The sequence below is a fragment of the Sus scrofa genome, chromosome 1 (genome assembly GCF_000003025.6).
Source record: "Sus scrofa isolate TJ Tabasco breed Duroc chromosome 1, Sscrofa11.1, whole genome shotgun sequence".
Classification (NCBI taxonomy): Eukaryota; Metazoa; Chordata; class Mammalia; order Artiodactyla; family Suidae; genus Sus; species Sus scrofa.
Window position 1 is genome coordinate 87,354,132 of NC_010443.5, and position 21,395 is coordinate 87,375,526.

General features: G+C 36.4%; 1 long non-coding RNA gene across 2 annotated transcripts in view; it reads left to right on the forward strand.

Moving 5' to 3' along the window:
- The window catches only part of LOC106508944, a 165,727-nt gene that overhangs the window by 23,758 nt on the left and 120,574 nt on the right, over positions 1-21,395 (forward strand). The window contains exon 4 of one of the 2 annotated variants that reach the window (XR_002344085.1): positions 20,679-20,824. The exons of the other annotated variant lie outside the window; for it this stretch is intronic. This is a non-coding gene — a long non-coding RNA (uncharacterized LOC106508944). The remainder of the gene's footprint in view (positions 1-20,678; positions 20,825-21,395) is intronic. 2 annotated transcript variants of the gene reach the window in all.

Sequence of the window (21,395 nt, forward strand, 5' to 3'; positions counted from 1 at the left end):
TTTCCTTCTGGTACATCACACATACGGGTTGTTCCTTCAGCTTGGATCCTGGACAGACCATGTGTGGGATAGAATCACAGCTAATCTGTAGTCACTTTATCATGTGATATGGGCCAGAGCTAAACATCCACTTTTGTACACAAGATTTGAGGGTTGCTTTTTTGTTTGTTTGTTTTATAGGGTCACACGTGTGGCATATGGAAGTTCCCATGCCAGGGGTCGACTTGGAGCTGCAGCTGCTGGCCACAGCCACAGCAATGCAGAATCTGAACCACGTCTGTGACCTACACCACAGCTTACAGCAATGACGGATCCTAAACTCACTGAGTGTGCCCAGGGATTGAACATGCATTCTCATGGTTACTAGTCAGGTTAGTTACCACTTCACCACAACGGGAACTCTGAGGGTTTCTTTTTAACCATAGCAAAGACTAGCAAAAACTGACTTCTCAGACTATAGTTTTAGCCCTTTTTCAAAGAAAACAAAGGAGGCTTAGGAGATCATAGAACTAAACTCTGCTCCATCAACCTCCACTTCAGCCTACAATTGCTACAACCCACCTCCCCCATTTTTCCCCTCAGGAAATTGAACTAAGAGACATAGAATGTCGTGTTTAGTTATAGTGTACTTGAGCTGAAAGGTCTTATAGAGCAAGGGGTAGAGTTGGCTTCATGAGCTAAAGTTATGAGGCAGCAGAAGGTATGAGTGGAAGCTGGTATGCAAACTATAATAAGAGTTAACATTTATTGAGAGTTCACTTTGGGCCGAACATTGCTTCAAGCACATTCTGTCTCTTTTGATCCTCATTTCCATGCTATGAAAAGAGCCATATTGAGACTTATAATTGCAATAAGCCCTGAAAAGATTATGGTGCTTTGTTACCACGCCCCTAAAGCAAGCACACACCAAATGGAATTTCAAGTAATAACTATTGTAAAATTACTACTTTGATGACTATTTTGATGTTTTTTCATATCCATTAAAAATGCTTTATCATTTCACCTTGACAACCCTTCTTTGCTGATACAATGAACACATACTCTGCCTGTGGGGTAACATTACACTGCTTTTGAGGCAGATATTAATTATTATTCTACTATACAAGTAAAAGAGTGGAATCTTCAGGAGGTTAAAACAGTTTGTCTATGGTCTTGTAGATAGTGAAAGTTAGAATTGAGGTTCAGATATATTAGATATCAAAATCAGTGTACTCAGCCATGACAGGAAAAAAAAAAAAAAAAAGAGAGAGAGATTAGCAGCTAGGCAACTTCTGAGAGACAGCAAGAAGGATCTATGCTCTTGACTTTCCAGTTTCTAGTTCCCAAGCACCCTGGTTATACCTAATATACTGTCCTTATATGTAGATTGGGGTTAGGGAGTGAGAGGGGAAAGGAAGCAAAGAAAAATGCACACATCCACCTTCTTTTGGTGTTACTCTCTCTTAGAAGTATCCTTAAGCAGTCCTGCCCGTTTCTTAGTATTTTACTAGATTTTAGTGAAATGGCTCTTCAGTTTTTTTGCCAAAGCCCTCTTTCTCATTAGGCCACAGACATGTGTGCAGGCCTGAACCCCTGCGTGCATAGTTGAATGATAGCTGTGCAGAATGTGTACAAATTTAGCAACTAAGACTTTGTTACCTGATCAAACTTATAGTGTGCTTGGTTCCTCTACCTCTAAGAATAGGACCCATCTTCTGTTGTTCTTCATGTAAAAGTTTCTGTCTTGTGTAGTGATTCAGTTTCCCAGACATGCCTGTACATATCTCATCCCAAATGGTACCGTATTTTTTCAACTTTATTGAAGTATGATTGACAAATAAAAATTGTATTTATTTAGGTTATACAAGAGGAGTTTTTACTAAGTATACTATATGGATAGATAGATAGATAGATAGATAGATAGATAGATAGATAGATAGGTAGATAGGTAGATATGGTGAAGTGATGACCACAATCAAGTTAACTAACACATTGTATCACATAGTTACCCAAAACAGATTTTCAAAAGTATGCTACAGTTGGGGGGACTATATTTTTATAGAAATCAAAATTGATCATGACCTAATTTGAAAGGCCTATAATGACATTGCTGAAACTTAGATTCTTTGCTAAATATTGATGAATGAGTCTTAAACACATTTACTCCTAAGAAGTCAATGTGTTCAAGAGGTTTGTGAAATGAAATTAATAACAAACATGTATTAACTGTTTATTATGTGCCGGGCAGTGTGCCAGATTCTTTCTGTATATTAACTCTTTTCATCCTCATGCAACCATTTAAGATAGATATTAATGTTCTCCTTTTAAAGATGAGAAGACTGAAGCTCAGAAAGTTTAAGTGACTTGCCTTGGTCATATATCTAGGTATTATTGGATTGAAAATTCTCACTCTCAAGTTTAAGCTTCTAGTCTGTATTCTATACAGATTTTAGTGCAGGACAAAATTAATGAGTCACTGCATTGTCCCATTTTAACAGCCTTTCCTCCTTCAGGGAACTCATTCTTAACTTTCGAGTACACAGCTTCTTCCTGATTTCTAGTCATTTATCTCTATCAAGAGATTACACTTTTCATTTGTCTGTGAGAACACTCTCACTAATATGTTAACTCTGCCCTTTTCATCTTTTCTTCTCTGTTAATTAAAGGCCCTGTTTCCTATTGAAGAAATTTTAGGCAATATCATGCAAGAGATTTTTTTATGAATTAAATAAAATTCTTATCTCTGAAATCACATCATTCCTGAAGTTAAGTCTAGAAGCTGACCTGCTTATGTTATACCAGGATTCTTTGGAGTCTGGGAAAGAAACAGTAGAATTTTTGGTTCTGTTACATTCTTTCTTTTGGTTGTAGTACTCCTGATGAGCTCTATGAAATTGGCCAAGTCATCTACCCTGCTTACATCTCAGATTCCTCATCTACCTTTCATTCTATGCATTTTAGCCATCATCTTTGGGTACCCCTGTGGCATGATCTCTCTGAACACAATCTTTAAAAATCAAATGGGCCGTGCACCACATCTTCTTTATCCTTTCCTCTGTTGATGGACATTTAGGTTGCTTCCATGTCTTGGCTATTGTAAATAGTGCTACAGTGAACACTGGGGTACATGTATCTTTTTGAATAATAGTTTTCTCTGGATATAAAATGTAGTACATATATACAATGGAATATTACTCAGCCATATAAAAGAATGAAATCATGCCATTTGCAGCAATATGGATGGACCCAGAAACTACCATACTAAGTGAAGTTAGTCAGTGAAAGACACACATCATATGATATTACCTATATGTGGGATCTAAAAAAAAAAAAAAAAAGGATACAAATGCACTTATTTGCAGAATAGAAACAGACTTACAGACTTTGATAAACTTATGGTTATCAAATGGAACAGGTGGGGCTGTGGAAGAGATAGACTGGGGGTTTGGGATTGGCAAATGCACACTAAGGTATATGGAACAATTGGCCAATGGGGACCTGCTGTCTAGCACAGAGACCTCTACCCAGTATTTTGTGATCATCTATAGGGGAAAAGAATCTGAGAGAGAATGGATATGTGTATATGTATGACTGGGTCACTTTGTTTATAGCAGAAATCATCACAACCTTGTAAATTAACTATACTTCAATAAAGCTTAAAAAAAAGTACTTTGATTAAAAAAAAATCAAAAGGGGCCAGTGCTTTCAATCATCAGACTTATTTTAAAAAGGAAAGAGTGTTGAGGACCAGAGCTACATTTCATACAGCTTTATCATATCTCTAACTTATTTTAGACTCTGATGGATTGTGTTTATTTCTTCTTGTAGGGAGGTAGTTTTTGCAAAAACTATTTTGTTCTGGCTTTTCCTTTTTATTTTCTCACCAAGAATTCTGTGAACATTACTCTTGAAATGCTTGGTCTGACCTAACTTGACAAGTGCATATTTTCTTTCTTGAAGCAAAAGCCCATTAACACTTCAAAAGGTTTCAAACTGTAAGATTCCCATTAGTCCATATATTCTCTCCAATTCAGACTGACAGTTTTCCCACTCCATCAAACACTTGATATGAGTATGCAGAAAAGTGTAAAGCTATATATATATATATATATATATATATATATATATAATTTCCAGAGTAGCAAAAAACAAAACAAAAAACCAAGGAAAATTACATTATGTGTTCTTTCAGTAATCAACTTATTCATGAATTCAGCATTTTTTTAGGGGCCCACTCTAGATGAAACACGATGTTCTGAGACTCAGACCATCTTATATGACATTTGAATGTACACTATTTTTACCTTGGCTTTCTTAGTAACTATATGGAAATTTTTATTAGGATTAAAAAATGAAAAATTTATTAAAGTAGTTTGAGAGAATTTCCTTGTGTTACAGTCTCCTACACCTCATTTTCAAGGCATTCCACACTCATGGAAGTTTATGAAGGCAGTTTCCTAAATGAAGACAGTTTCCTAAGTGGAACTTCAATACCAGTGGTTAGTAATATTTTCTGAAATCTCACTCTCCCCCAACCCATGTTAACCATTGTTTTCTTTTACTGTCTCCATAGTTTTGCCTTTTCCAGAATGTCATGTAGTTGATGATGATCATATAGATCATATATTGTATAGCCTACTCAGATTGGCTTCTTTCACTTAGTAATATCCATTCATATTTTCTTTAATTTTTTTGGCTCTAGAGCTCATTTTACTTTGGTGCTGAATAATATTCCATCATCTGGATGTACCATAGTTTTTTTTCCATTCACCTATTGAAGGACATCTTGGTTACTTTCAAATAATGGCAATTACATATAAAGTTACTATCAACATCTGTGTGCAGGTTTTAGTATAAGCCTAAGTTTTCAATTCCGTGGGTAAATACCAAGTAATGAGTTGCTGGATTGTTTGGTAAGAGTATGCATAATTTTGTAAGAAACCACCAAACTATCCTCCAAAGTGGCTGTACAAGTTTGCATTTCTGTCAGCAAGGAGTGACAATTTGCTTTGCTCCACATCTCGTCAGCTTTGGTGTTGTCAGAATTTTGGATTTTGGCCATTCTCATAGGTATATAGTGGCATTTTATTGTCATTTTAATTTGCATTTCCCCAATGACTTGTAATGTTGAGCATCTTTTCATATGCTTTTTTTTTTGCTATCTGTGTTTCTTTTCTGGTGAGCTCACTGTTAAGGGCTTTGGGTCACTTTTTGATATTGAGTTATTTATTTTCTTGTTGTTGAGTTTTTTTTTTTTTTTTTTTTAATGGCCACGTCTGTGGCGTTTGGAAGTTCACAGGGTGGGGTCAAATCAGAGCTGCAGGTGCAGGCCTATGCCACGGCCATAGCAACACCAGATCTGAGCCGCATCTGTGACCTATGCTGCAGATGTGACAACGCCAGATCCTTAACCCACCAAGTGAGGCCAGGGATTGGACCTTCATCCTCATAGATATTATGTTGGGTTCTTAACCCACTGATCCATGACAGGAACTCCTATTATTGAGTTTTAAGATTTCTTTGTATATTTTGGATAGGAGTCCTTATCAGATGCATCTATTTCAAATATTTTCTTCCACCCTGTGGATTTCCCTCTTGTTGCCTTGGCGTTTTTTTTTTAGTAGAAAAGAAGTTTTTAATTGTAATGAAGTCTAGCTTATCAATTATGTTTATCATGGATCATGCCTTTGGTGTTGTATCCAAAAGGTCATCTCCATCCACAAGGCCATCTAGGTCTTCTCTTGTGTCTTCTTTTAAGAGTTTTATAGCTTTGCATTTTGCATATATGTCTGTTTTGTGAAGGGTATAAGGTCTGTGTCTAGATTCATTTTTGTGTACACAGATGTCCAGTTGTTCTAGTACCATTTGTCAAAAAGACTATAGTTACTATACTTTTGGCTTTATAGTCCCTGAAACTTAAATATCTGGGTTTTTAGCAAAAATGGACATGGTAGCATGATGGTAATAATAGTCATGAAAATATCAACATAAATAATTAGAGTAGTCAACATGGTAAATAAATGGTAGGTGTAATTATAACTATGGTAAACCTAATATTATTATGATAGATAGTATTAATGGTATCAATAATTAGATCTATGTATTAATAACAAAATAGCTACTATCAATAGCCCTGACCATATGTTAGGCAGTGTTCTGTACATTAAACATTCATTCAGTTAAATGGCTTAAAAGCAAAATGCAAGAGGAGCCAGATGGAGAGATCTTCAGAGGCATACTGAGAAGTTATAAGGCAGGTTTTTTACCTTTTTAATAAAGCACTGATGATGAGCATTTGTGCATTTTTTAAAATAAAAGCTTTACTTTTAAACTTTTATTTTTATAGATGGGTTCTATAGATTAGCTTTGGTATCAACTAAATGTCATCCCAAATGACAGTATAACCAGGTCATATCACATCGGATTCCACTTTATTACTAAAATATCAAGAAAATAGTGAGGGAAGATATGGTACTTTCATCAGTAAATTGTGTTTACCTTTCACTGATTGGTTTACTGAAAAGTCAGCTTAGGAAAATATTGAGGTTTCGCTAGGGGGCTTGAAGAAGTGTCGTTCTCTAAAATCAAAGTTATCGCATCAAGTCCTTTTCTTAGATTAAGTTTATCCACTAGACAAAAAGTGAATTGTAACATATTCTTATTAAAACTGTTTCTTCTATCATGTTATGTTGTCTTAGTAATATTTAATTGTTAAAATAGACACCATGTAAGAAAGGTGAATTATAGAAGAATAATTTCCTATTTTTCCTTAAATTTTTTTCATATAAATCTTCTGTGTTATGTCTTTCCTGTTAATCACTGTTTTGGTTTTTATGCTTTACTGGTAATTGACTGCCTGCCTATATATGCATGTTGGAGATATGCTTGCTTAGCTACCTAAGTGTTACACTGAGGTAGGCACTCAGGAGTCAGTGGTAAATCATGTGAGTCATTAATAGCTGGGTGTGAATGCATGTATCATATCCTTCCCTCAGAGGTTTTTATAACGGAAAGAAGAATATTCTAGATATCTTTAAAGGGTAAATAGAAATCGGAAGTGCTGAGTGGAATGGAAGACAGACTGAATCTTTGTAATTTTGTTTGGGACTCACTGTACTAGAATGCTAGTTGGGTTAAGTCTGCCATTAAACCATTAGGTAAACAAGTGATTTATAAACTCTAAGTTTTCAGAAAGAATATTTTAAAATATAGTTTTTTCTTTTTTCATTTTGAAAATTTTTATTGAAGTATGGTTGTGTTGTGATCATTTCTGCTGTACAATAAAGTGATTCAGTTAGACATACACACACATCCATTCTCTTTCAGATTCTTTTCCCACATAGATTATCACAGAATATTTGGTGGAGTTCTATGTGTTATATAGCAGTTCCCCATTGGCCAGTCATTCCATATACCGTAGTGTGCATATGCCCGTCCCAAACCCCCAGGACATCCCTCCCTGTCCCCCACCTGCCCCCTTTGGTAACCATAAGTTTGTTTTCAAAGTCTGTGAGTCTATTTCTGTTCTATAAATAAGTTCATATGTATCCTTTTTTTTTAGATTCCACATATAAATGATATCATGTGATGTTTGTCTTTCACTAACTTCACTCAGAATGATAATCTCTAGGTCCTTCCATGTTGCTACAAATGTCATAATTTCATTCTTGTTTGTGGCTAATATTCCATTCTACATATGTACCATATCTTCTTTATTCATTCCTCTGTTGTTGGACAATTAGGTTGATTCCATGTCTTGGCTGTTGTAAATAGTGCTGCAATGAACATTGGGGTGCATGTATCTTTTCAAATTATCATTTTCTTCAGATATATGCTCAGGAGTGGGATTGCAGGATCATATGGTAACTCTGTTTTTTAGTTTTTTAAGGAACCTCCATATTGGTCTCCATAGTGGTTGTACCAATTTACATTCCCACCTAGAGTGTAAGAGGGTTTCTTTTCTCTGAACCCTCTCTAGCATTTATTGTTTGTAGACTTTTTATGATGACCATTCTGGCTGGTGTAAGGTGGTACTTCATAGTAGTTTTGATTTGCATTTCTCTAAGAAGTAGTAATGTTGACAAGCATTTTTTCATGTACCTATTGTCTATCTGTATGTCTTCTTTGGCAAAATGTCTATTTAGATCTTGTGCTAATTAAAAAATTTTTATTATAGTTGATTTACAATGTTCTGTCAATTTCTGCTGTACAGCAAAGTGACCCAGTCATACCTATGTGTGTATGCGTATTCTTTTTCTCACATTATCCTCCATCATGTTCCATCGTAAGTGGTTAGATATAGTTCCCTGTGCTATGCAGCAGGATTCCATTGCTTATCCACTCCAAATGCAAAAGTTTGCATCTACTAACCCCTAACTTCCAGTCTATCCCATTGCTTCCACTGCCTCCTTAGCAACCACAAGTCTGTTCTCCAAGTCCACGATTTTGTTTTCTGTAGATAGGTTCATTTGTGCTGTATATTAGATTCCAGATATAAGTGATATCATATGGTACTTGTCTTTCTCTTTCTTACTTCACTTAGTATGAGAGTTTCTAATTCCATCCATGTTGCTGCAAATGGCATTATTTGTTCTTTTTTAAGGCTTAGTAGTATTCCATTGTGTATATGTACCACATCTTCTTAATCCACTCATCTGGTGATGGACATTTAGGTTGTTTCCATGTCTTGGCTATTGTGAATAGTGCTGCAGTGAACATACGGGTACATCTATCTTGCTCAGTGAAAGTTTTGTTCAGATATAGACCCAGGAGTGGAATTGCTGAATCATATGGTAGTTCTGTATTTAGTTTTCTGAAGAACCTCCATGCTGTTTTCCATAGTGGTTGTACCAATTTACATTCCCACCAACAATGTAGGAGGGTACACTTTTCTCCACACCCTCTCCAGCATTTGCTTTTTGGTGACTTGTTAATGATGCCCATTCTGACAGGTGTGAGGTGGTATCTCTTTGTAGTTTTCATTTGTGTTTCTAATGATTAGTGATGTTGAGCATTTTTTCATGTCTCTGTTGGTCATCTGTATATCTTCTTTGGAGAAATGTCTATTCAGGTCTTTTGCCCATTTTTCAATTGTCTTCCACCATGGTTTCATTGGTGGAAGACAGGATTATTAGAATCCTTACTCCAAGTTAAGCTAAGATGAGGAGAGAAAATAACTTACACTGAAATACTGTGCTTCAAACTATTTGTCCTTTGATACCTGGATATTGTCCTGCCACTATATCCTGAATGGAGAAGATTGATGATACTGATCAACTTAAAATTTAAAACTTAACTATATCATAAAACACCATAAACAAAGGGAAAAAGAGAAGCCACAGACTGGAAGAGGATAAATGAAATGTATACAGTAAACTAATGAATAGTGTTTAGACTAAGTAAAGAACTCCTACAAATTAATAAGAACAAGATAAACAACCTGATGGAAAAGTGGGCAGAGACTATGAATAGGATGTGATGGAAGAGAAAAATCTGAATGGCTAATAAACATATGAAAGCATGCTTCATTTCACTATTAATTAGGCAATTGCAAACTAAATCAATAGAGAAATACATTCATACTTTTATATTCACAGAAATTGTGGTGTCTGACAACATCCAGTGCTGGTAAGGATATGGAGTGGAGTAGATGTGTATGCCCTTCAACCTTGCAATTCCACTTCTAGTTATATAACATCCTAAAAAGCAGTGCTTTTGAAATATTAATAGAGAAACAGATTACCCAGGGATGTGCTAAATGCAGATTGGGATTCATTAGATGGAGCCCAAGATTCTGCATTTCTAAACTGCTGCCTGCTGATCCCCAGACAACACTCAGTGGCAAGACTCCAGAGCAGTTGTGTTCAATAGTCCTAATTTATGAGATTATGGAAATGTTCTCTGTGCTGTCCAATAAATATTGAGCACTTGAAATGTTGTTAGTGTAGAAAAGGAGCTATATACTTATTTATATGATTTTAATTAAATTTATTTATTTATTTTTGTGTGTGTGTATTTAAAATTTTATTAACTTTAAAAAGATCTACCCCCACTTCCTAGAATGTACTTTAATGCCTAAAGTGAAATGTAACTTATAATACATATTATTTATAATAGAAAACCACTGATATATAATATATACTTCATGTAAATATATAACCTGATGATTTTAATTAAGTTTATTATTTTTTTTTTATTTTTTTAAATTTTTTGTCTTTTGTCTTTTTGTTGTTGTTGTTGCTATTTCTTGGGCCGCTCCTGCGGCATATGGAGGTTCCCAGGCTAGGGATCGAATCGGAGCTGTAGCCACCGGCCTACTCCAGAGCCACAGCAACGCGGGATCCGAGCCGCATCTGCAACCTACACCACAGCTCACGGCAACACCGGATCGTTAACCCACTGAGCAAGGGCAGGGACCGAACCCGCAACCTCATGGTTCCTAGTCGGATTCGTTAACCACTGTGCCATGACGGGAACTCCTTAATTAAGTTTAAATTGCCATGTATGGCTGGTGACCACCACACTAAACACTGTACCCTAGAGTGTATCTGAGGAACTTGTTAGCTTGCAGTGTGTCAGACCCAGTTTCAGATCTGCTGAATTAGAACCTGCATTTTAACAAGATCCTCAAGTGATTTATATATACATTAAATTTCAAGAAGCACTGTATGGAGATATTTCTGTTGAGGAGTCATGTATGAGAATATATATTTTGATAACTTAGTAGTGTGACAATGAACAAACTGTGGTACTATTTAACTGCTATACAGCAGTTAGAATGAATAACTCTGTATGAACATGGATAAACCTTGCAATAATACAATATTTAATTAAAATGCTATATTTATATGAGGAATATATGTATGATACTATTTTTATAAAATTTTAACATAAAAAGATATCATACTATATATTGTTTCATGTTTTATAAAATTTTTGTAATTTTAACATAAAAGATACCATACTATTGTTAAATTATGAAACCATTCATGGAAACGGCAAGCACCAATTTTAGGACCATTCCATTCATTTAGAGAGGTTCGATAGGTGTGGGAGAGGAAGAATGCTGAAGACTTCAATTGTATTTTTAATGTTTTATTTCATAAGCTAGGTAATGGGTAAACAGGATTTTGTTATGCTCTATACCTTGTTTATCTGAAATATATTTTTATATCACTATCCATAATGGCTAAATTTTAATTTTGCCCCATTGATCCACTCACAGTTTGTTGATTGTGAGGGTCATCAAAAAGTTTGAGAAAGCTTTGTGTGAACGTTCAAAGTCACTACAGTTCTCTTCCCAATTTTTTGGACTGAAAATAAGTCTTATTGGCAAGTGGATTCAGAGTTTCCATATGACCCACATTTGGATGAATATCTTAAAAATTTCTTATGTATTTGATTCCAAGGCTTTTTACTTTGAGGCTGGTTACAACACCTAATAACAGATGTATTAATTCTGGAAGGATTTTTTCTTTTTAACTGCTGATTCTCAGTAGCACAGAAATATTAGGAGGTTTCATAGCTATTGGTACTCACAGCCCTTGAAGAGTAAGGGCCCCAGGGAGAAATTTTGCTTCATTTTCTTTCCATATCTCAGCAACGAGCCCCTCAGATAATTTCTTGGTGCCTTGGCTACTATAAATAGTCATCTTTGTATTCTGGAGTTATAAAAATATCATTTATGTTCTGATTCTCTTTGGAATTCACTCTTGGTTTGGAACACAATTCTTTGTTTTGGATGCATGCAACCTGAATATATTTTTTGCTTGTTATCATCTATTGCTATGCTTTTTAATCCTTTCTCCATATTAGAATCATCTGGTGATTTTTTTTTTTTTTAAACTATGAGTTCAAGTTCTAAAGTCTCTGCTTTAATTGATCTGGTACTTTTTTTTTTTTTTTTTTTGTCTTTTTGCCATTTCTTGGGCCGCTCCCGTGGCATATGGAAGTTCCTAGGCTAGGGGTCGAATCGGAGCTGTAGCCACCAGCCTATGCCAGAGCCACAGCAATGCGGGATCCAAGCTGCGTCTACAACCTACACCACAGCTCACAGCAATGCTGGATCCTTAACCCACTGAGCAAAACCAGGGACTGAACCTGCAACCTTATGGTTCCTAGTCGGATTTGTTAAGTGCTGAGCCATGACAGGAACTCCAAATTGATCTGGTACTTTAACATAATGACTTCCCAGGAGATTCAAATTTGCAGTCAGATTGAGAAACACTGATTTCTTGGATGTGTTTTCTTCTTTGTTACCCAATATTTATTAGCTTTCCATTTCTGATTCTATGTCTGCCCCTTTGCACCATGAACAGGATGGCATCAAGGTAGAATTTCCTCAGCCTAGTCCTCTGAATTCAGTACTCTGCATTAAGTTGAGGAATTTCAGGCCAACCTTGCAAAACATAGAATTAGAGGAATCACCCAGTTTATTTAGTAAATAATCCAGTTAGTTCTAGGAAACTAGGGGGTCTTTATCCTACTGGCTAGAGTGGAGTCTGGGTGGAAAGAACCAGACTTTTTTTTTCTTTCTTTCTTTTCCTTTTGTATTTCTTTAAAATTATTTTTTCCTCTTAGAAACAAGTTCACCAGGAAATCAGCTCCCTTTCCACCACATTGGACAGGCCCCAGCCATCATTTTTTAAACCACACTGATTTTTCCCTCACACCCCCAAACAGGAACTCCTCAGGGTGGCCCAGAAGGCTGGAGTCTCTCCCTGTCTGGTAGGACTCCTCGGTAGGAGGTAAGATGTCTCTGTCACAATGGAGGGTTCTGATTATAGGACACAGTCTGTCTTTTGCTTCATTCCTGTCTTCTAATTAAAAAAGACCTTCCTTGGTGACAGGCACAGTGCAAGAGTGTGAGCTATTGAAACAATCTGGAGAAGTCTCACAAGGCCCAGCAAACTTTAAACTTTTTAAACTAATTTGGTTTAAATTGACTTGGTAATTGAAGTTGATTTAACAGTAATTTGTATGAGCACTTTAATCTGAGGAAACCAGACTTAAAACTGATCTCATGTATATGTATTCCTGTAGGTGTCATTGTCTTAGCAAGAAGTGTTATATATTACTATGATTGAACTTTGTTTAGTTTTTATGTAGTCTACTGCTATTTGTGGAGGAGTTATTTCATTTATGTTCCTTAGTAACTTTGCTGCTCAATTATTATAGTTCAACCATGTAATGAAGCAGCATGTGGTCATTGTTCAGAATCTGTTTATTTGTGTTCATTGTCATACATACTCCTCTCTATAAAAGACATTATTTAAAAACTCGGAGGGTGAGTAGCTGGGACAATTGTTATTCTTTTCTTTTCTTATTCTTTTTTTTCCTGAAATGATTAATACGGCTTAGACTTTTTCTTTTGGAACTTTTTACTTTGAAAGGAGAATATGTGACTCTCCACCTTCTCTACCACTCTTCATTGTTGCTAAAGAAGGAAGGTAATAACCAAATGGTTGAACTGTGGGTGAATTGTGTGAGAACTCAGGCTCTACATCTGTGTGCAATGCAGGCCATGTGATTGGATTTCTTACCAAAGATTCCAGTTTGGCCAGGCCTGGACTATGCTGCCCATATCTGTGTGGGCTTTACACTGGTGGGAAGTGTTCTCCTGGCCAGCCCTCTTCTTCTAGGTCAGTGCCAGCTCTCAAGTGTGCCTTGGGCTTGACATTTCCACTTCTGCCTCCTCATGTATATTCATTCCAGTTACCTCTGCCAAATGCTCCCAAACAATATTATTGGTTCTCTTTGTCTGTGGTACTTGAAGATTTTCCTTACTTGCTTTAAGCTCAGCTATGTATTTTTTCTCTAACATTTCACCTCTTACCAAACCAAACTTGAGTCTGCTTGCCTGCACACAGTGAAGCCATTCTACCGACACCAGGTCATGGCAGATGAATGTACAGCACACGTTGCAAGCTGCCAAACAAGAAGAGGGGCAGTTCATGCTCAAAAGGACCAAACTCTGGAATGGCTTTCAGGGAGGGGTTTTTAGAGGCATTGTGAGGGTGGGAGCTTTGGGGTGCAGGCTCAGCTCATGCACAATTCTCAGATTAGTTGTCATTAAGGTTAAGTTTCAAGCATTACCAGTCTTCTGGTTTCAACTGGTCTGGAGTCTATGTACTTGCAGTTTTCATCTGGTGGGGGCTCTGCTTCCTGTAGAAACAACTTAGGAATGTGGGTCACACCTTTATCTATAACTTTTAGGGAACTGTGGGTTCAGTGCCTCTGTTCTGTGGCTGGTTCATAGTCTAAATCATTACCAGTTTACTGGCCCAACAAGTATTCTTTCTTTCAACAGCTTCATGTTTCCTAACTGTGAACTCTTGAGCCAGCCTTTTGAGACTCAGGGGAGGCCTGGGAGACTAGAGTAGAAGCCATAAATTTTACTTCAGGGGACAGGGATGCAAGGGGCTTGTTTGTGGTTTTCTACCCTGTGATGTACTTGGAAAGAGAGAGGTGCTTCCTCCTTCAGCTTAACTGGTGTCTGGACTCAAAGTCTTAATTGTAGATCAATGTTAATCTTGTTCCCTGTGGCAGAGACTGTTTCTTCTCACCACCCATCCTCCCCTTGTATCTTTCCAATATTGTTCACAGTGACTCTGCTAAACTAAAAACTCTTCTCCCCAGCTTCCCTTGCAGCTAGAAATGTCCAGATGACATACTTCTGGCCATGAGACTAATAGGAAGAATATGAGAATAAATGCATCTGGCATTTTCTTTTTTCACTTTGTTCCAATCTTGATGCTGATTTATTGTTTGGAATGATAGCAATGATTTTGTGACCAGGAAGTGACAAGCATGAAGACAGAGGTCAATGTCCTAAGGATGCTAAAGTGGAAATCTAGAAAGAACTTTAGGAAGTGATGACATTGTTGAGAAATAGAATCCAAAACAGTATATCCTGTTTGTCTAGACAAACTTTTAATTGTTTATTACCTGTGAAAAACACATTTCTAATTGTTATATTTTTCTAGTAGTTGGGATAGTGGTATTAGTCAAATAAGAGTGGGGAGACTCTCCTACTGACAGCTTTCTAAATTGCATTGGGTTACATGGTCTTTTGAATAGTAATTGATTAGTGATATATTAAAGGATTGTTAGGATTTATAGAAAAATCAATACAAATTTGCCTACCTGCATTGTTATTTTTAGATGAAAATGCTGGTATATGTTCAACGATTACACATTAAATTAAAATTCTATATAAAATTGGTGGCTTATGACTCGTCTGGTTTCAGGATAAACTTCCTTTTTTCCCCCTCTTTCAGCCATACCCATGGCATAGGGAAGTTCTGATGCTTTACTTACTGCTCCAGATGGCAAAACCACAGGGACATGTCAGATCATTAACCCACAGCACCACAGCAGAAACTCCAGGATAAACTTTTTAAAGAAAATCTGTTGACTTCTTTTGCTTTAAAGAGTAGAGTAGTGTTTGTTTCTGCTTTATTTATACATTTTAGCTTACAGCTTTTGCATTAGTTATGCATCTGAATAATATCTGATGCTACATAGCATCTTAACATTATAATAAACTATATATATATATATATATAAGATAATAAATATGACCAGGATAGAAAGTTTAAGATATTAATTGGAAGGAAATTAGAACTTGCCAAATGACCAAACTTAAAAAATTCTGTTGTAAGTAGATGGGGAATGGAAAAATATTTAATTTTTATGTGGAAAATGTGGTTTGATATACAACTTCCAGAAGGTGCTTTTGTTTTTCTTAATGTGTAGTCCTCCTTTTGTGCAGTGACAAGATGCTACATAAGATGGCAGTAGGAGATTATAAATGTTCTCTTGCAGAGAGACACATTTGAATGAATTAGCCAGTGAAGTATAATAAACACAATTATATAATAGCTATTTTAGATTGCCAGATTTCTCACAGTTATTATTTTCCTTGACTATCCATCCTTCATTTTAATGGAAAGAAGAAAGCTTCTAATTTTGAATTCACAGACATTTTAAAAAGAAACATATACAGTATTATATTTCAGTTTACTTTTCTCTGCCTAACTCTCTAAAATTTAAGTTTTTCTTAATTTTGTGGAACTATGACTTATCAGAGTAAACTAAGATTTCTTAGACTATTTTAGCATCTTAAAAATATAGGTATTTTGTAATACCTTTTAAAATTGCACCCCAAAAAAATCAAATACCTGGGAATACACCTGATCAAGGATGTGAAAGACTTATATGCTGAGAACTATAAAACATTAATCAAGGAAATTAAAGAAGATGTAAATAAATGGAAAACTATTCCATGCTCCTGGGTTGGAAAAATTAATATTGTGAAAATGGCCATACTACCCAAAGCGATCTACAGATTTAACACAATCCCTATCAAATTACCCATGATATTTTTCATAGAACTAGAACAAACAATCCAAATATTTATATGGAACCACAAAAGACTCAGAATTGCCAAAACAATTCTGAAGAACAAAAACCAAGCAGGAAGCATCTCTCTCCCAGACTTCAGGCAATATTACAAAGTGGCAGTCATCAAGACAGTGTGGTACTGGTACCAAAACAGACAGACAGACTAATGGAACAGAATAGAGAATCCGGAAATAAACCCTGACACCTATGGTCAATTAATCTTTGACAAAGGAGGCAAGAACATTAAATGGGAAAAAGACAGTTTTTTCAGCAAGCATTGCTGGGAAACCTGGACAGCTGCATGTAAATCAACGAAACTAGAACACACCCTCACACCATGCACAAAAATAAACTCAAAATGACTTAAAGACTTAAACATAGGACAAGACACCATCAAACTCCTAGAAGAGAACATAGGCAAAACATTCTCTGACATCAACCTTATGAATGTTTTCTCAAGTCCATCTCCCAAGGCAAAAATAAGAAATAAGAGCAAAAATAAACCAATGGGAACTAATCAAACTAACAAGTTTTTGCACAGCAAAGGAAACCCAAAAGAAACCAAAAAGACAACTTACAGAATGGGAGAAAATAGTTTCAAATGATGCAACTGACAAGGGCTTAATCTCTAGAATATACAAGCAACTTATATAACTCAACAGAAAAAAAGCCAACAATCTAAATGAAAAATGGGCGAAAGACCTGAATAGACCATTCTCCAAGGAAGATACACAGATGGCCAACAAGCACATGAAAAAATGCTCAACATGCCTGATTATAAGGGAAATGCAAATCCAAACAACCATGAGATACCACCTCACACCAGTCAGAATGGCCATCATTAATAAGTCCTCAAGTAACAAATGTTGGAGGGGGTGTGGAGAAAAGGGAACCCTCCTGCACTGTTGGTGGGAATGAAATTTGGTACAACCATTATGGAGAACAGTATGGAGGCACCTTAGAAAACTATATGTAGAACTACCATATGACCTAGCCACCCACTCTTGGGCATATATTCAGACAAAACTTTCCTTGAAAAAGACACATGCACCTGCGTGTTCATTGCAGAACTATTCACAATAGCCAAGACATGGAAACAACCCAAATGTCCATCGACAGATGAATGTATTAGGAAGATGTGGTATATATACACAATGGAATACTACTCGGCCATAAAAAAGAACAAAATAATGCCACTTGTAGCAACATGGATGGAAGTAGAGATTCTCGTCCTGAGTGAAGTAAGTCAAAAAGTGAAAGACAAATTGATAACACTTATATCTGGAATCTAATATATAGCACAAATGAACCTTCCCACAGAAAAGAAACTCATGGACTTGGAGAATAGACTTGTGATTACCGGCGGGGGTGGGGGAGGGAGTGGGATGGATGATCATCTTGGTGGTAATCAATGCAGACTATTGCCTTTGAAATGGATCAGCAATGAGACACCGCTGTGTAGCACTGGGATCTATTTCTAGTCACTTATAATGGAGGATGATAATGTGAGAAAAAAGAATGTGTACATGTATGTGTAACTGGGTCACCATGCTGTACAGTAGAGAATTGACAGAACACTGTAAACCCACTATAATAGAAAAAAATCATTATAAAAAATTTGATATTTTGTTGCCCACTGTAAACCCCATGAAAAAGCTATATTTCCAGAGATTAAAAATTTTCTCATTTTTTCCCCAAAGATTACTGGAGCAGATTTTTTTTTAGAGTATATCGTTATTTTTAAAATTTAGAAAATTAAACTGATTTGAGCTAGGTTTTCCAGAATGTGGTTAGATATGAAATTGAGAGTAAGCTTAATGTCCTTTGCTGCTTCCTAAAAGGATGAACAAATTGCTTTGTTCTTCTCTGTATTTAAGAAGCCCAGTCCTTGAAGATGACTCCTAATGATCATATATTGATAAAGAGTGAAGAAACATTGGAGGGGAATTTTCTAATATTAAATTTGTACCTATGTTTCCTGGAATATTCAGTATTCATTCAATATTCCTTAACATTAAGCCATAAGCACCAGGGGGTCTTTTGAATGTGGATCATACTGCACCTCTATCAGCTAAGTTGGGAATGGAAACACCAAATCTATCTATACGAATGTTTATATGGATTTGTTGTCATCTTTGGAGGACTGAGGTCCACAAACCAATGGGAGAAACACTTCACAGATGACAAATGTGATCTTGTTCACTGTTATTTATTTATTTTACAGCTATGCCTGTGGCATATGGAAGTTTCTGGGCTAGGGGTTGAATTGGAACTGCAGCAGGGGCCTACGCCACAGCCATAAGAACACCAGATCCAAGCAGCATCTCTGCCATGTACCACAGCTTGCAATGCCAGATCCTTAACCCACTGAGTGAGGCTGGGGATCAAACCAGCTTCCTCAGTGAGATAATATCGCACCACACAGGAGCTCCTATTACTTTTTAGATTAAGAAAACCTCATTTTAATTCTCCACATTAACTTTCTAGATTACTAAAGACATGGCATTTCTTCTAAGATAATAAACTGAGGATTTGAGATTTGGTGGGCTTGTCTCATGAGATAAAGTAAGGTTCATAGCCTTTATTTTACAAGATTATGTGTCTTAAACCCAATAAAATGTTTTGATCCAAAGTGCAATTAAACATATATGAATTTATAAGCATATTACAAACCTGTGATATAACTGGAATTTTTTAATATACTTTATTTTTCTTAGAGCAGTTTTAGGTTCATAGCAAAATTGTGCAGAAAATGGAGAAAGTTCCCATCACCCCCTGGCCTCACACACACAACCTCCCCTACTATCAACATCCTGCACCACAGAAGTGTATTTGTTATGCCTGATAAACCTGTATTGACTTGTCACAATCACCCAAAGTCCACAGTCTACATTAGGATTCACTCTTGGTGTTGTGTGGGATTTTTTCTTGGTCCATGGGTTTTGACAAAAGTATAGAGTATAATGATAGAACGGTGACCACCGTTACAGTATTATACAAAGTAGCTTCACTACCCTACCAATCCCCTTTGCTTCACTTATCCATTCTCCCCACCTCCCCAACCCCTAGCAACCAGTGATCTTCATGTCTCCATAGTTTTGCTTTTCTCAGAACATCATAGAGTTGGAATCCAATAGTAGGAAGCCTTTACAAATCAGCTTTTCTCATCTTAGAAATATTCACTTGTTTCCCTTTGTCTTTTCATGGCTTGCTAGCTCATTTCTTTTTAGCAGTAAATAGTATTCCATTGTCTGGATGTACCACAGTTTATTTTTCCGTTCACTTAGTGAAGGATATCTTAGCTTTTTCAATGTTTTGGCAATTATGAATAAAATTGCTATAAATATCTGTGTGCAGGTTTTCATACGGACATAAGTTTCCAAATCTTTTTAATAAATGCCAAAGAGTGTGATTGCTGGATCATTTATTAAGAGTATGTTTAGTTTTGGAAGAAATTAGCAATCTGTTTTCCAAAACAGCTGTACAAGTTTGCATTCCCAGCAGCAGTAAAAGTCTCTGTTGCTCCATTTTCTTGTCAGCATTTGCTGTTAGTGTCCTGGTTTTTTGTCATTCTAACTGTGGTCAAACTGAACTTCGATACCTGTAAATAGGTAGTTATTAAAACATGTCAACAAGTAACTGTTATAAGCTATAATTTAAGATGGAATTGTGGGGTATGATTGCTAATATTATTTTAAATTTGAATTTTGAAGTCTTGTGTTTAATGCTTTCTGTTCATTTAAACTTTATTATTACTTCTATTCATTTCATGTTTTTTATTTTGGTATGTTAGCCTTTTTTGATCTTTTATTTCCCCAGTTACTTAATATTTCTTCAAATATTTCATAGTGTTACAACAAAAATTTATTTTTAATTTAATAGTATTAACATTTTACTAGCTTTTGTTAAAGAGCTAGCAATATAATATTCTTGAATAGGAGGTTTTTAAACTTTATTTAAAAAAAGAACCTGCATTATTTCTGCTTGTGGTCCCAGCTTCACAATCCTTATATTCAAACTGCTGCCTTGTTCTATTCGACACACCCACTGTGGGCCAGTTCTCACCTACACAGCCTCCATGAGCAGCATGGTTCCACACACAGTTCCCCAGCAAGATTCCACAGTGAGTTCTTCAGTATCACTTCTAGCTCTTTACTGGACAGCTTTTCATAGTGGAAGAATCTATTGATACTGCCCTTTACTTCAGGGCCTTAAACTGTTTCCACAAATTCTGAAGTAAATCACTATTGATATTGGACAGTTTCAGCAAACTAATTATGCTTTCATCTTTCTAGCCTTAAAAAAAGCAATTTCTAATACAACTGTGGAAAAATTAAGAATCAGTTTTCCTGAGGTGTGAAACTCAAACTCAGCCAGTGCTATCGACCCTGAAAATATGTGAACTGATTAATGTGGCGTTTCTACAGAGTTTGCCTGGGAAGTAAGTAACACTGGGATACTTTATCTGAAAAGGGCAATGAGAAATTTGTGGTTTGGAGAAATGGCCTGGCAGGTGTTAAATGCCAAGTCCTTGATGTGGATCCTGAGGTGCAGAAAATTCCTCAGGCTTTTGAAACTGTGAGGAATTGGGGATAGCTCTGCTTCCTCAGTCCCCTACTAAGGAAATTTCACTTTTCTTTTCTGTCTTTTTAGGGCCGCCCCTGAGGCATATGGAGGTTCCCAGGCTAGGGGTTGAATTGGAGCTATAGCTGCCTGCCTACACCGTAGCCATAGCAACTCGGGATCCCAGCCACATCTGTGACCTACACCACAGCTCACGGCAACGCTGAATCCTTAACCCACTGAGTGGGGTGAGAGATCAAACTGAGTCCTCATGGATACTATTCAGGGTTGTTAACCACTGAGGCACACAGGAAGTCCGGATATTTCACTTTTCTTTTGAGAGGGACCCAACTCAGCAGTAACATTGGGAGTCATTTGCTTGAGATCATAGGAGTCCTTTCTTAGGATATTGATCTTTAGCAGACAGTTTTCTCTCTAGCTTCTGGTTA